The sequence below is a fragment of the Labrus mixtus genome, chromosome 20, assembly GCF_963584025.1.
Source record: "Labrus mixtus chromosome 20, fLabMix1.1, whole genome shotgun sequence".
NCBI lineage: Eukaryota > Metazoa > Chordata > Actinopteri > Labriformes > Labridae > Labrus > Labrus mixtus.
In genome coordinates this window covers 17,815,178-17,831,056 of record NC_083631.1, presented here as the reverse complement: position 1 = coordinate 17,831,056, position 15,879 = coordinate 17,815,178, and the positions used below count along the sequence as shown (strand labels likewise).

The 15,879-nt window shown below is 38.6% G+C and overlaps 1 protein-coding gene across 1 annotated transcript in view; it reads left to right on the top strand.

Annotated features, from left to right (window-relative positions):
- Positions 1–5,886: 5,886 nt before the first annotated feature.
- Positions 5,887–15,879, top strand: part of pvalb6 (parvalbumin 6) — a 35,215-nt gene continuing 25,222 nt past the window's right edge. The window contains exon 1 of the mRNA XM_061027004.1: positions 5,887–6,150. The gene's annotated coding sequence lies outside the window, so the exon portion shown is untranslated. The remainder of the gene's footprint in view (positions 6,151–15,879) is intronic.

Genomic DNA, 15,879 nt, shown 5'->3' with positions numbered 1-15,879 from the left:
GGCGTTTTCCTTCTAATCACAATGACTGGAAATGATTTGAAATCTAGAGTACACCCAATCTGAGACAGAGAGAAGTGAATATGCTTTAGATTTTGAGGCGAGACAGAGACCTTCAAAAAGTGGTCTCGAGAACAAGACCGATTTCAAGTACACAACAATAATACATTTTTATAATAATTATCCCACCTGTGCTCTAAAAAAAAAAAAAACATTTAAAAAGCCTTTTTATTTCTTTGCACAAATAATAAACAAAAAAAATCTCAAATTAGGACAATGTGACAATACTGCCCATAAATGGTTTGATAACTTCCCTTGCTTCTCAGGACTGGTCAGATGAAAATGTGGCACACAAGTCAGTCATCAACTCATTATATCTTTAAAAAGAGGTCTGCAGTCACTGCACACAGCTTGTCTTTATCTTTAAACTTTCCTCTTCTGAGTAGTTTTCCTTTTCTGTCTTGCAACAATCAGACTATTCAATACTGTTATTACTTCACTTTGGATTTTTCCAAGCAGCTCAGCAATGTAATTACAACCTCAATACTGCCACCTAGTGACCGCCAACCAACACTGCTGTTTAGTATTATTAGACCTCCGCTGCAGCTGAATGGATGCATGATAACAAGGAAGAAAGAGACAATTGTTCAAAAGTAGTTTTGTAAGAAAGGAAAATAAGCCTTTGAATTTTTTTTGAGACGGGACAGCAGCAACATCCATCAGAGCAGAAGTTTGGATTATAATTGGGTTTATAAATGGTTTTCTCTTGGAAGGGTTTTATCTCTCTGTTGTTACAAACGCTCCCAGAGAAAATGATTATTTGTGAAGAGCCTCAAATGAAATGTCAACAGCCACGTAGTGTTTCCTCTTCAATTTAACAAAAAAAAAATCAATTTACTAACTACACACAGCAACCTGCAAATCCACTTCTGTCATTTATATTGTTTCAATGCAGAAATACAATTAATCTTTTTTTTTCTTGAAAACATTGGAACCAATTATTTATTTTTAACAAAATTACATATTTGAATGGCAATTAAGCATTTGAATATTGATAGTATTTTTTATATTTGAATTATATTCTATTATATTTTTGTTCCAGCAGCCTTACATTACAATAATACGATACAACACTGCTGATATGATACGATAAGATATGAAACAATTCAACACAAAACTGTACGATACATTATAATATAATACCATAAGATATGACACGATGTGATAGTATACGATATGACACCACACAACACTGTACGACAAGATATGATACAAACAACACTATAGAAAACAATATGATAAACACATGTTGCCGTCTCCACAAAAGTACTTAAATATGTTTTAAAAATTCATAGAAAAAACCCAACAATCAACATGTAAACAAAGATTAGCACACCATAAATTACAAATATTGCACATATGTTTATCATACTAACATGGTGTAGATATATGTCCAAACCAACAGGGAACTTCTTTTCTCCACAAACAGCTGAAACCCAGTTCTGTTACCATCCTGCTTAACAAATATAGACAAGGCAAATGTTGCGAGCTTGTTTAAAAAATGTTTTATCCGTTCATGTGTCAGTATGACATTTTATACTACTAAAGATAAATCAATCTGTGCATGATGTTTAAGCAATTGCCGTTCCATTTTGTGATTTATACCGACAGGAACAGTGTGATGTTGTAAATCCTGCCTCGTGTAGCTTTGACAGTGAACAGGAGAATAAATTGACAGTCTCATTACAGGTTGTTTGTTCAAAAAAATATTCATCCTCATGGCATTGTTTGAGTCAAAGTAATTGTCATTTAAAAGATTTATATTGATTAACAAATCATGAATCATTGCGTAACCTGTAAAAATGATGTTTTCGGGATGCAATGTTAATTTCCGCTCAGGGTAAGAACTTTATTTATGAAGACTTGTAGTTCTTGCTGCATAAACAAGCACTGGAAATTAAAAATGTGGTTAAACCAAAAATATGTTTGAATTAAATAAAGGAATATGTCAAATAACTTTGAACTAAAATTAATTGAAAAACAAACAAACTGACAAATTAGTGCTAAGGACAATGATTGGTCCAGTCTTTTTCTGTCAACTTATTTTAAAGTTATATATACTTAAAGTTATATATACTTACATGTATATACTTATATATATATATATATATATTATATATATATTATATATACTTATATATACTTATACTTAAGTTATATATACTAAAGTTATATATACTTATACGCTTTAAAAAAAAAAAAAACACTGCCGTCATCCTGCTGGTGTAAAATTAAATACTCTCTGAGGCTAATGAGAAAGTAATGCAAATTAATGAGATCAATAGTGAGTGTGTGTGAGAGTAAGAGAGTGGAGGAAGCCGAGCAGGAGGAAAAAAGGCAGGGAGTCAATTATTGGACTCTTTATTAGGAAAGGCACACTTGTCCAATAAGAATACATTATAGTAATTATAAAGTAGTTGTAGTTTAATCTGAGCAGAGTGCTGGGGGCTGATAAACAGCTGGAGGAGACACATCTTGCTCTCTTTTCTCCTGTCTCATTAATTTAGTGGCACACGCTACCACACACACAAACACACACACACACACACACACAAACGCACACAAGAGACACACCCAATGTGATGTTATTACTGTCACACCACAGTAGCATTTTGTCACTGTCTGTTTCCCAACATCATTTGAAAACAATGAAAGTGAAAACAAGACGAGATATCACATTAAAGTGCACGCTTGTGTCAGCAGTTGTGCATGCAGCCGCTGAAGTGACACGAGCACTCAGAAGCATTCAGCTAACAACGCATGCAACGACCTCTTTCCTTTCTTTCCTCAGTATCGCCTCCAAATAGCATTAAGAAAAGTTTCAAATCAAGTCTAATCTCAATAAATGATTTCTGATGTTTTACTTCAGAGAGGGAAAAAGTGCACTCACTTTCTGTTTGATTGCCCGTGGTGCTTGTACAGGATACTGGCAGCCACGCTCTGATCTGCAGCTCTGGAGTTGACAGAAACGTAGCAGCTCGTAAAGCAAAAATCCCTCAAAGCTGGAATCCTGCCCACATGTCTCACTCTCTCTCAGGCCATCTATCTTACTTGTTGTCCATCCATTTCACCAACACAAATCCATGCACATTTTTACTCTTGTTTGTTTACCCAAAGGCCCAACTAGGGACACGAGTTGGAAATTAGCACCAGCTATATATACTCTTCATGCAGCACATCAGTTTCATGTATGTATTGAAACTATGTTGAATTGCATTCTCCCTATTAAATAAATAAATACAAACTGTTGGAGGATAACAACACGTGCAGTGGGTTATTTGCCTAAGAGTCTCACAGGGGTGAATCTCACACATTCACATTTGTGTGAAGAAAACACATTACAAGAAATCTTTGGGGGCATTTTAGATTTAAAAAAAACCCTAACCCAAATCTTTGGTTTTAGCTTAAGGTTATAAAATATGATTGCCTCTGTTGTTTCTCTAAAAAAGCTAAGTAAAGGCATTTCTTTGGAAAAGGAGACAGGATTAAGCTTTGTGTTGGCAAGCATTCACTCTATTGAAGTGTCCTTGAGATAATGAATCCTCCCCTCATTGACTCCAGAGAACCCGAGCTGACCCAGACCTGAAACACTGAGGACAAAAGAGATTTTCAAATGCATCTCATCTGTATTATCACAGGTCCTTTTTTGGCCCCCAGGGTCCTAATATGATGAATAAGACTTGACCCGTAATTTGAAATCCGAAACCTTATTCCAAAACCATGTCCGGAAGGTATTTTAGCATGCTGCTCCTAATCAGTGCACTCAGCGAGGGATTCATTCGCCTGCAAAGGTAGAACAGTCACAGACATGGCCGCACGCGTGCACAAAATAGAAAACACTAAGGCTTAAAATTGACAAAGCCTCTGGTGAAGTGACTGTTAGAATAAACATCTAGTAGTAAATCCAATCAAATGTTTACAAAGGCATGGAGAGAAAAAAAATAATGCCTACAGAGATGCAAGAAGAGATGGAAGTCAACCACAAAAGCAAAGAAAAAGTGTGAAAACCCCCCATGAAAGAAGTTATAAAATAAAAAAAATAGGACAAACACATAATTCATACACTTCAAAGAAAAGTTATAAACAACTCTGAGGAAAAATGACAGAAACATTCATAAAAAGAAGCAAAAAAAAAGTTACAAAAATGCTGCAAAACAAACTTAGTATGAAAAAAAAAAAAAATCTACAAACACAAAAATTATTACAAAAGGCAACAAAAAACAACAAAAAATATTTAATGAACAGAAGAGACAACAAAGAAACACTGAAAAACAAACAACTTCAAAAGATACAAAATGTTGACATTAACAGAAGATCCACTTAACGACAATAAAGAGATGTACATAACAACATAAAAGATAAAGGAGCGTTAACAACAGCTTTAAAAGCAACATTACAAATAGCCAAACAACCTCAACGAGAGCTGGAATGACCAAAAAGACCATAAAGGACATGAAGAGCATAAAAACAACTACAACAAATGAAACAGAAGAACTTAAAAGAGATGATGATGATGACTTCAGAAAGCTCAAATATACAGCCACAGATAGAAACAATTAACTAAAACAACAGTCAACATGATGAGAAAAAGAAGGGAATCACTCAAATAGAAAAACTTTAAAGAGACACCAAATGTTCAAATGAATCAAAAATCAAAACAAACAACCACAAATGATGAAAGAGGATTACAAATAAACCCAAAACAAAAATCTCCAAAGAGTCACAATTTGAAGCGTATAACGGTGAACAACTTCAAAGAGAAGCAAGCAGCTACAGAAAGATGCAAAATAACAACAATAAAAGATGATGCCATTTTTGCTCCTACGCAGTGAGGGTGGGGGGGCTGTTTCTAGTCTCTACCCAGAGGGCATGTTGTTTTAGAATCCGTCTATGACTTAAGTGTATTTTTTGGGGGGGCTGTGAGGTGGTGGTGGGGGGCGTTGTATACAGTCAGGAATGTTGCGCCTTACATTTATGTTCACTTGTGTCTGTACCATGCATCAAATATATGAAAGGCATATGACAAATCAGTGGATTTTCACAATATCATCATCCTCCATTCAACCTTCTTTTTTCTTCCCTCGCTTACTGTCCATCTTTCTTCTACACCAACTGAGTGCATTTAACCTGAGGGCATCCACTCCTCCTCGACTCTCTACACACATGTCCTGTCCGACACGATCCGTCATTAAAACTTCTTCTGCTTTCGTCTTTCATCTTTCGTCTTTTCTACTCCTTTTGTTGTTTTTTTTAACCACCATCTACCCTTCATCTTCACTTGCCTCTCGTGCGTTGTCTCTCCCATCCCCTCGTCTGACGTTAAGTTATTGCTCCAAAGTTAATTGCGGCATCTCCACTGTAACGCACCAGAACAGGAATGGATTACAGTGTGATTTAATGGATGGAAGGACATTTTCTCCACTCCGAAATTGATTGTGTCCAGCATGTGACGGCTAGACACGAGTTCTGATTGTGTTTTTTTTGGAGTCTGTAAAAGGTTACAGTTGTAGGAGGTTGTAAAATCTGATTGTTTTTACTCCCCCCCCCCCCCACTAACAAATGAAAGCCACGCAATTCCTTCACCCTTTTATCCGTCTTTTAATCATTTTGCTTCTTCTCTTTCTTCTCCATCTCTGCAGCCTCACCCTTCCTCCCCCCTCCCCTCTACAACTTTCCTCTCCCTCTATGTCCTGCAATCCCTCCTCTCCTTCTATTCCTCCCCTTTAACATCACACAATCCCCTCCTATCCCAATCCTGTGCACCCTCCCTCCCTCTTCCTTCATCTCACCCTCCCTCTCTCTTTCTCCCCTTCATCTCACCTCCAGCCAGTGAGAGCACCCTCCTCCTACTCTTCGAAACAGCCCGCCTGCTCTCGTCCACTTTCTCTCTCTCTCTCTCTCTCCCCCTCTCTTATCTATACCTCTCACTCTCTCTGCTGTCTTGTCTTTTATCTCTCTTTCTCTCTCTTTCAGTCTCTTTCCCTCTTTCCTGTCCTCCACTTTTCTCCGGCAGCCAGAAGCTTGCAAGCATCGTCGCTGTTCCCTCGACCACTGAGGATCCAGAAGCACTCGGGACGAAGACTGTCACTGGAGGTAAGTGTCCACAGAGTGATGGAGTGTGTGTGTGTTTTAAAAGCAGTTAAGATGACTGGTGAAAAGAAAAGAATAATGGAAGAGACAAAAAGATGTGGCAGTGAAGAAACAGCTTGTTCTGCAGTATTTGTGACGAGTGACGTGACTGGAGAGTAAAAAGATGTGAAAGAGGCAAACAGTACTGGGTGAGGACAAGGATGGTATTAACAATGATGGTATGTCAGCGGAAAGTTAAAAGAAGAGCTTGGGGAAAAAAAAGAGATGGAGCAGTCACACTCCTCTGCAGCATCCATAAAGAGCCAGAGAGAGTTCAGCGAGATGAAAAGGAAAGCTCAAATGGAAATAAGTACTTGAGAGTAAACAATCCAGAACATTAAAAATGAATCAGAACAGCCAGAGGAAAGAGAGAGAGAGAGATATTTAAAACAAGAAAAGGATGGTGATGTTTCACTGGTGTGGCAGCTTGCATGCTTACAAATGCAGCGGTGCCTTCCTTCTCCTCCTCCTCCTCTCCCGTAAAAGAATCCCATTCACAAACAGGACCTGAAAACAGGAGATGGTGATTGGTTCCCCGAGCACTGTGTGCGTGCCAGTACTTTATTGTGTGTGAATGTGTGTGTGAAAGAAAAAGAGGGAACGATGGAGCGAGGGAGGAGGGGGGGAGAAAAGCCATTATATTCCTGTGCAGGTGATGCTGAGGCTTGAATGAATCTGCAGGGTACATGTCTGTACATTATCTATATTACCTGGTCTGTACTATACAGGAATGTAGAGACGGTAGGTGATGAAAAGTGGTGCTGCATTTTAATTTGTTAATCCATTTTGTCATTGACATGACCCATTGTTACAATGACAGACAGATGTGCACTCGCTCACCGCACCGAACTCAAACTCTTTTTTTTTCTACCCCCTAACTCTTTCTCCTTCATTGCGTCATTCTCAATGCTGTTCCCGACTGCCACTGTCACAATCCCGCTGCCACCGCCTAGATTAACAGCTGTCCAAAACAGTGATGCTCCCCTGGCTTGCCGTGCTGTCCAATTAGAAAGGGACATTTGTTTGGGGCAGGAGGGGGGAGTAGTTGGGGCTTTGGAATTTGAGGGAAGGGAGGTGATGGAAAGGGAGGAGAGAGAGGGGTATGAAAGGGAGGAAGGGGGAAGGAGAAATTGTTCAATTCCTTTTTCCCCGAGGTTCAAATGTAGAGACCAAAAAAGAGATGGGAAAATGATGCCCTCCCTGACTTTCACGGAGCAGATTTTGAGCCATTATTTCCAGAAAGGGAAATCTGAACCTGCTGATGCCGCAAGAGGAAAAATGTAAAAAGGTTGGACATGAAACCTTGTAAATGGAACTAAAAAAACCTGTCTAATAGCTTTTGAGATATTTTATTCTATCTTTGAACTGTGGATCAAATGACTGACATTTCTATCCCTAGAACCATTCCCCTTGCATAGTAAACCCTGAGGAAATGGATTAAACAATGGATTAAATAAATTACATAAAAAATATGTTTTTTAACTGCTGTTTTGAAGAATATACTTCACTGTAGAATCAGTTACTGAATGCAAGTGTACAAAATCCAAGACTAGTGGAAGATGGAAATAGTTATACGTAAGTGTTTTTTCTCAACTGATAAAGTAAAGACCTTATGTGTCATGGCTCTAAAGGCAGAGTGGGCTGTTCAGTAGCCTGAACCTTGGACGTTCAACCCCTCGGCTCTGCCAGTCTTCAAGTTGAAGTGTTCTTAGGCAAGAAAACTGACCCCCTAAAGACCTTTGAAAGCATATCCGCCTGTGAGAGAGTGTGTAAATGAGATTAGATCTGAATGGGAAAGTAGATCTGAAGTTCATATTAGCCTCTTAACTCTGTGCTGGAATTTTGTGTTTGAATGGTTGAATGTAGCATGTATTATTAAGTGGTTTTTGTATTTGGAAAACTTGAAAGGTACTGTATAGCAGTCCATTTCCCTTTGTGAATCAGGATGGTTCTACGTGTCTGGGGGGTTGGCTCTGTAAAGTGAAGCAGGACAACAGCTTGTCAGGCAACGTGAGGAAAATATAATGAAGTCAATCTTGACCTCATTAAGCTGGAGAAATTACACACTATCCAACACTAAAAATCCTCCAAGCAGTTCTTAAGGGCAGCCACACTAATGGATATAATTGCATATAATGTGCATTTACAAGCAAAGAAAAAAAACTGACCTAGCCTAAGCAGCATTTAATTCAGAGAAGAGTAGAGTCTATGAGACTACAAAAGTTAGATTGGGAAGGAGAAAAGGGAAAATTCTCTTCAAAGAAATACATAAAGGCAGATAATTCTTCTCTCTCTGAGCATGTAGGTCAAAATGTTAAGAGTATTACTTGGTACTGTGTGGCATAATGTTAAGATGTTGGGGTGCGTGAGGTAAATAATCATCATGTCCATCCTGTCCTCACTCAGCTTGAGAACATTAAACTTCTTAAAATCAGTCCTTGTGGGCAGAAACACTATAGGAAACAGTGTGGTTGAAAGGAAGATATAGTTGTGTATCGTCTGCGTATACATGAAACATTATCATGTTCAGAAGTAGGTAGCACAAAAATGAAGGAAAGAGTAGGGTCTGAGAAATAGACTTTTAAAGATAACTTTGAAAAAGTGGGTTAAACCTTAAAACTAAAGAAGATAGAGAGAGAGAGAAGAAGACCAGCACCAGTTAGCCTCATTCAAAAGAAGAGCACTGACATAATGGTTCAAATAAAACCTATTCTACATTGGCTTTTATGAAACCATCTACTCACCTTATTGGACCTTTCCTGCTGCCCCTTGCACTCTCTGTTGCCTCTCAAACCCCTATATAATCCATTCCCATAAACGTTATCACCACTTTCCCATTAGATATAAAAGTCAGGCGTGATGCATGGCAGCACATCTTTACCTGATTTCATGGGAATTTCGAGATTTAATGAGCAAGGAGGTCTGCGGAGTGTGAAATACCCACGTGTGATGGACTGCTCCTCGAGGACAAGACCTCACAGTGAGGGTGAAAAGAAGTGTTTCTTTGTATCAAGTTGCTGCAATGGAAGACAAGAAAAAGGACATACAGGAGGAGGAGATGCTGACGAGTGAACGTGAGAAGGGCAAAGGAAGAGAGGGCAGAAATTGAATGTGTGTGTGTGTGTGTGGGGAGCTGTGCAGTACTGATGCTGATGTGTTTAGGGAAGCTCTGGACATCTGTTTATGAAAAATCCAGACACAGAAATATGGACTAGGAAAAGATGTTAAAGTACCAAAACAGAAAGACTCAATACTACTTTGTTTTGGCCTTTTGTGGTGTAGGTTGTCCGAGTACGCACTGGTGTACTGCAGGAGAAATGCCAAGTACCTCTAAATGCTGGATTGTGATGGCTCTTGTGGCCTTTGATTTGAGATGTGTGTATCTCCCAATTCATGAGCCAAAACACACTCCTTTCCACACTGGCACCATTATCCACTCTTGTTTACCCGACTTGCTTCTGTTTAGAGGCGGCCGACCAACATTACTGCCAACACATCTGCTGAACTTAATTGATATCTTCATGTAATTGTTTTCAAAACAAAATAAAAAATTTATCTTCTGGAAAAAGCTGACACTCAGGTTTTTTAAGATGAGGTGCAAAGATTCACATAAACAAGAATAAATGGGAGTGGGAACGAAACTCATTTTCATGTTTTTATACTCAATGAGGTCTGTCTACTATAATGGACCTTTTCATTAATGTTTTCTTCTACTGAATGTAGGGGTAGTAAATATTATTTTGTGTTCGTCACTTTTTTATGGCTTTAGCCTATTATTAAGTGAATGATCCAGAGTAAGCTTGCGTCATTGTTTTATCTTAAAGACTACTAAATAGTCCTGACACTTAATGATTAGCGTTAATGGGGCATGCTGCCTTAATGCTACTATCAATTAAAAATTAATTTGAAATGTTAGAATCACTTTAGATTTAATTAGGTTTACTGTAGATCATTTCGATTGTCAAATATCGACTTCATTCATTTTTTAATTTGTCTAATAGCCTCAGTGTAAGAATCTCGAACGATGCCAGCATCCCTGTGAGGCTAACTCATGCTGCTTTTAGCTAACTGCTGACATACTCACAATTACTGAGCTAGTCTGTTGATATTTAGGAGGCAGACTTTTTTTTACCATGTCCATTATTCGTTATTTATTTGCCATGTTAGATCACATTCGCTAATGAGCGGTAAAACACAAGGTTTAAAGATGGGGCTTAAATGATCTTTGTAAAGTATTAATGGTAATCCATTGGTAAGTTTATAAAAAATGGAACATTTTACACCTGCAAAATAATTTATGGTCATTTATCCAACAGTTGTTATGGTGACTGTCCACACCAAAAGTAGAACCATATGGGTCAGCCTTGTAACAGGTTATTACAACTCAAATTCAAGTTTTTAGTGTGTTTATGGTGACTTCTGGTCGCAATTGTGATCATGATAAATAGAAAAAGCAGGGTGTAGTTTACTGAGCAAAAATAGCTAAATGGACCAGTGGTCTGTGCAATTAATGGGGCAGACAAAAATTTAAAAAGAGGCAGGAGTTGTAGCCCTGTGTGAAGACAAAAGTCAATGCTGACTTCTTTTATGTCTCGTTAATTCATCTGTTACTTATTTTGGCTACATTATGCATTCCTGTATTTGTTGTGTGTTTTCCTCTATATTTTTGGGGAGCCTATTATTTGTCATATAAGGACAGTTGCCCTCTGGTTGTCTATTTGTTTCTCTACTCTGCTGATCATTGTTGAGTGGAGATGTTGCTTTTTAGTTTTTTTGTTGAGTGGGGATGTTACAGTTGATGGGAGTAGGATGGAAGCCTTGCCAGTGGATGGACTGGAATATGGACGTGGATGTCATTTTACTGTGAAAGGTAGAAGGCTGGAAGTTTGCGTGGGCTTGTTCTCCTAGTTGCGAGGAAGGGGTTAGTAAATTGTAAGTACCTTTTGCATTTTGCCGTGTTGGCTTTCTGTATGTACTTTTGTCTTTTTCCTGTCTTGTTCTGCCTTGCAGCAAAGCCAATCGTCCATCGGGGACAAAAAAAAAGTTGAAGTTGAGCTGTGAGAGTTAAGCACACTCCTTGTATGAACAAACATCAATGGAAAGTTGCACCCTTGGAAAGTGAAATCACGCTTTTTCTTTTGATCTTCCTTTTCTTCTTGACCTTCATCTTTTCAATATTTTACATCACCATCTTTTTTTTTTCTCCTCTTGACTCTCGCTTCCCTTTACGTTTAATCATAGTCCAACTCTGCTGTCAGCGTTAATCTTTATCCCTGTTTTCTTCACAGACTCCACCACCTGTGCACTGATTTGTAACTGTTAGATAAGTTGTGACTGCTGAGCATATGGTCACTGCGGTTTTCTCCACCACTTATGAGGTTGTCTGGATAATTAAAACACTGTTCCCACCCATGTCACAAAGGCTGCTTAGAGACATTTGCATTTGCGCTGATTTTGTCACGAACAGCACCCAGTGTTCTGGGCTCTAGTTAGAAGAAGTTAATTAAAAAGTAGAGCTTGATAAGAGCAGTGTAGAAGAGAAGTTTGGTAATTGTCTGCTGAGGGGACAGGTTTATGAAAAAAAAAAAGGCAGGTTTGGTCACAATCGGAGAGATCCAAAAAATTCAGCTTGTGCGTCCTGAAATGCAAAAAGGGTTCTTTTCTATGCTTATGTGGCTGCACGCAAAGTAATTAAAGAAAATATAACACACAATTTAAGATATGCTGATAGTAACTGATGGAAATGTTCTTGTCCAGGTACACTCGCAGACAATCTGTGTACTGAAGCAGGGCACAGATTAAATCAATTTCTCCCCTTTTGCTCCCCCCACCAGCCAGGCAATCACATCTCTACAACAAACGTTTAAGATGCCCCCGATATCCTAATATGCGTAAACAGAAGGCTTGGATAGGCTGACAGGCTCCTCGGAGGCAGCCCTGACAAGTCTTCATCGCCAAGGTCAAGGACAGATGTTGTGTGAAGCAGGCGGCACCTGGAGAGCGATCCGTGAAAAAACGTGCCTGATGCTGCCTGTTAGGGGCTTAGATATGTGTGCATAAGTGTGTGTATGTGTGCCAACATTGGTCCAACATTGTTTGCGTGAGTGGCATTAGTGCAGCAATAGAGCGACCTGCTAAGGAGTAGTTGTGAACATGAAACATAATTTATTTACACATGTGATTTTGGAATTTAGCTAAAAGTTGGATAAAATTATTTAATAATGCAGTCAGCTTGAATTTGTGAGAAGATGTGAAGGTGTTGTACACGATCGCAAATAAAAGTGTTATTCTACTTCTATATGGATTCATTGCAATACCTGCATTGCTCTAAATGAGAGTAGTCAGGAAAACCAGAATTTCAAACTACAATATGAGACTAGAAAAATGGAATGATGCCAACACCTGTTTCGATACCACGGCAACAAAAATGGAAATCCTATAGGTACCCAATGTCTGGCAGTTTGTTGCTTTTTAATTACCAAAAATGTCAAATACACTGGCAACACTTCGGTACCAAACGTTGCCAATGTATATGTGCAATTTAGACAGTGTCACCTCCTCTACTCTATTTGTAAGAGACAACAACCTAACTTTGGAATCTTTATGAGACGCCAAAAGGATTTGAAAATGTTCAGTGTTTCCTAACCTGTGAATTTGAATGGACCTCCACTACTTTTTTTATTAAGCTGTTGTACTTTGTGAGATGAATTCCTCATTAAAGAATCTGAGATCGTATCGTTTGAAAGCATGGGATATTTAAAAGTATCAAAACTGTCGACAACCTTTCTCTTAGTTGAAAGGTGTTGCGGCTCATTTTGCTTCCTCCTCTTTCGAGTTTTCTCTCCGCAGCTTTCCACACTTTCTCTCTCCGCACACACCTACATGCACACTAATTAGCGACTTAACTTTTTCTCTAATGTTCTTCCAGCGTAGCACTTCTCTCCTTAAGGGAGAACTTGGGTCCAAAGGTTGTTGGAGCTATTTGAAAGGTTGGCCGTCTTTTCTCGGGGCATGCATTGACGTTAACGTTTGAATATTTTTAGCCAGGTGAAAAAAGTCCACTCTAACTTTAGGCTGTCACAGAGGTCAACGCAATGCAACAGGAGTCAGCCCACTTCCAATTAGAAAACTCACGACCTCTTTAATGAGATCATTAACAAGCTCATGGTCAGAAGGGACGGAGAGCGAGCAAAAACGGATTGAGACTTTTCTTATTTTAGTGCTTGGTCTTTTTTTTTTTAGAAAGGAAAAATTAAAGAGGATGATGATGTGACCTAATTATCAAAGCCACTTAAAGCCCCCATCTTTGGGGAACAAAGGCCAGAGAAAAGACCTACATATAGACTAACATTGTTTTCTTAGATAGTGAATAGCATCAATGCCAAGGTTGAATGTTTACTTGTCAATAAATATCATTTTGTTCTGAGAGGGGTTGTGCAATATCAGACAACTATTACCATATTAAACAAAGTTTGCTCCTTCTTTTTGTCATCCACCAAATCTTTCAGCTGACGTTACTACAAACGGGTTGGAAAAAAATAAAAACTTTTGCTATTCAAAATATATAGCTTTATATAATCTTATAAAATATTGACAGTAGTCAAGCAATTACTCACAAAAATCCTTAAAACTGAAGATGAACAAACAGCAGCTTCTTATCACAAATCATACTGAAGATGACCTATGTGATTCAGCTTCCAATCAAACTGGAAACATAGCACAGGATTGGGTTTGCATTTCTAACAGAATATTCAGATATTTCAGGCTGACTCTCTTTCTCACAGGAGCCTGAAAAGACTTTTGATACCACTCATGTATGTTAGATAACGTTGAGCCAGCAGCCGGTTAGCTTAGCCTAGCATTTAGACTGGAAGCATTGGGAAACAGCTCGCCTGGAAAGGGATGCAGCTAAATAGAGTTGCCTCTTTTCAAAGGTAACAAATCCATACATCAGTAACTTTAAAGCTCCAGCGACACGTTTTTTCTTTTTGGTTATGAAACAGACCAAACTTACTTTCTATAACTAATGACCTACAAAAGCTAAATTGGCCATCAGCATGAAGACTAATCATTTCTATGTAGTTATTTCTAATGCCTGAATCTGCTGCCGCTGGGTAAGTGTCGATGGAAACTCCTTTTTTTTTGTGGCAAAGATTCTCAACTGAGTGATACATTTACCTGTTAAAAGACAGCAGGATGAGAATTCTTTGTTTCAATACTTACACAAGTACAGGATGATGCAGCAATGGGTTAAAAATGTACTAGCTTAAAAGCGCTGTAATATATGCACTCTATATTCATCCTGTCTTTTGATTTGGGGATCTGTAGAAGGATTTTGTTACTTTCATACAGAGCCAACTCAATACATCTGCATCCCCCTTTCCCAGATTTTAAACTCATGCTCTTGAGTCGTATTCTTCACAATTTAAATCCACAAAAGAACTTTCCTAGAATTGGAGCACAACTTTAAATTCTATCCCTGTTGCGAGGATTCCGTTTTCAAAGTTGAATTATTCAGAGTAATGAAAAGTGTGTAGCTCCCAGCAGAACAGAAGAGAAAAAGTTCTAAAAAAAATAAAATGTTCTTGTCATGGTCCCCTACAGTACATGCACGGAGCAGTCATATCAACACAACTACAACTAATGTAGAGCAACGAACTGTCAATGGTCAGGTGGAATCGCATTATCAACCCATGAAGTGATCGACAGCTCATTTCAATAGCGAGGATGAGATGTGTGGCCTCCTGAAGCAGCATTCATTGTGAACAATATCCATCAATCATCATTGACTGTAATATATCCTGAAACACATCCTGCCCCTCAGGAAACAAAGAGCAGGACTGCTGCAGGGAAGTTCTCTTTCCATCTATCGCTGCTTCCTCTTATAGTACTCCCCTTTAGTCTGACCTTCATTTCCAATTCCCTCACTCTACATTTAATTGAATCCACAATCCTTATCCCATCACCCATGCTCTCTTTCTTTCCTGCTTTGCTGCCACGTTTTTTATGCAGAAACAAAACCACTCTGATTCGTTCAGGCTAGAGCCGTACAGGGCCTTAAAAATGTTCAATCTGACCTGGAACTGACCTTAACCCAAAGCCAATGTTTCAAACGGCAAAACATCTTGCCCTTTCCCCGTTTTCATGCCAGCTCTCTTGTTCACATTATTACTTGAGGGTGTAAAGGTTGTACAGAAGACCAGACAAAGGGAGAGTTCAGATTGTTTGTGCAAATGCTATTTTGTACGACTTCATGAACATGGAAGTGCAAAAAAAAGGGAAAACAGTCTGAAGGGAAATAAACTGATTTAGCGTTGCATTGCACAGATTACTTTTCTTGGAAAATCCTGGCCTACACTACCCACAATGCAACAAACCACAAATTGTTTGATAAAAAGAAAAAAATCAGCTCATATAGCTTCAAGAACCTCCAGATTCATTTTCAGACTTTCAACCTACACAACCCTAAGGTGTGACACAACTTTAATAACTTATGATTACAATCCAATCACCACATTTTGTTTTTCTAAACTAGTTTAGATTAACAGTTTATCAGCAGAGGCATTGCATGCTTTTACTTTCTGTAAAGTCTGTTTTACAAACTCACTTTCATTGTCAATGGCAGGGTTTGCCTTATCTGTCCTGGTTTCCAATTGATGTTGACCAACATGTATGTAAAGAGGTTGGTTCACA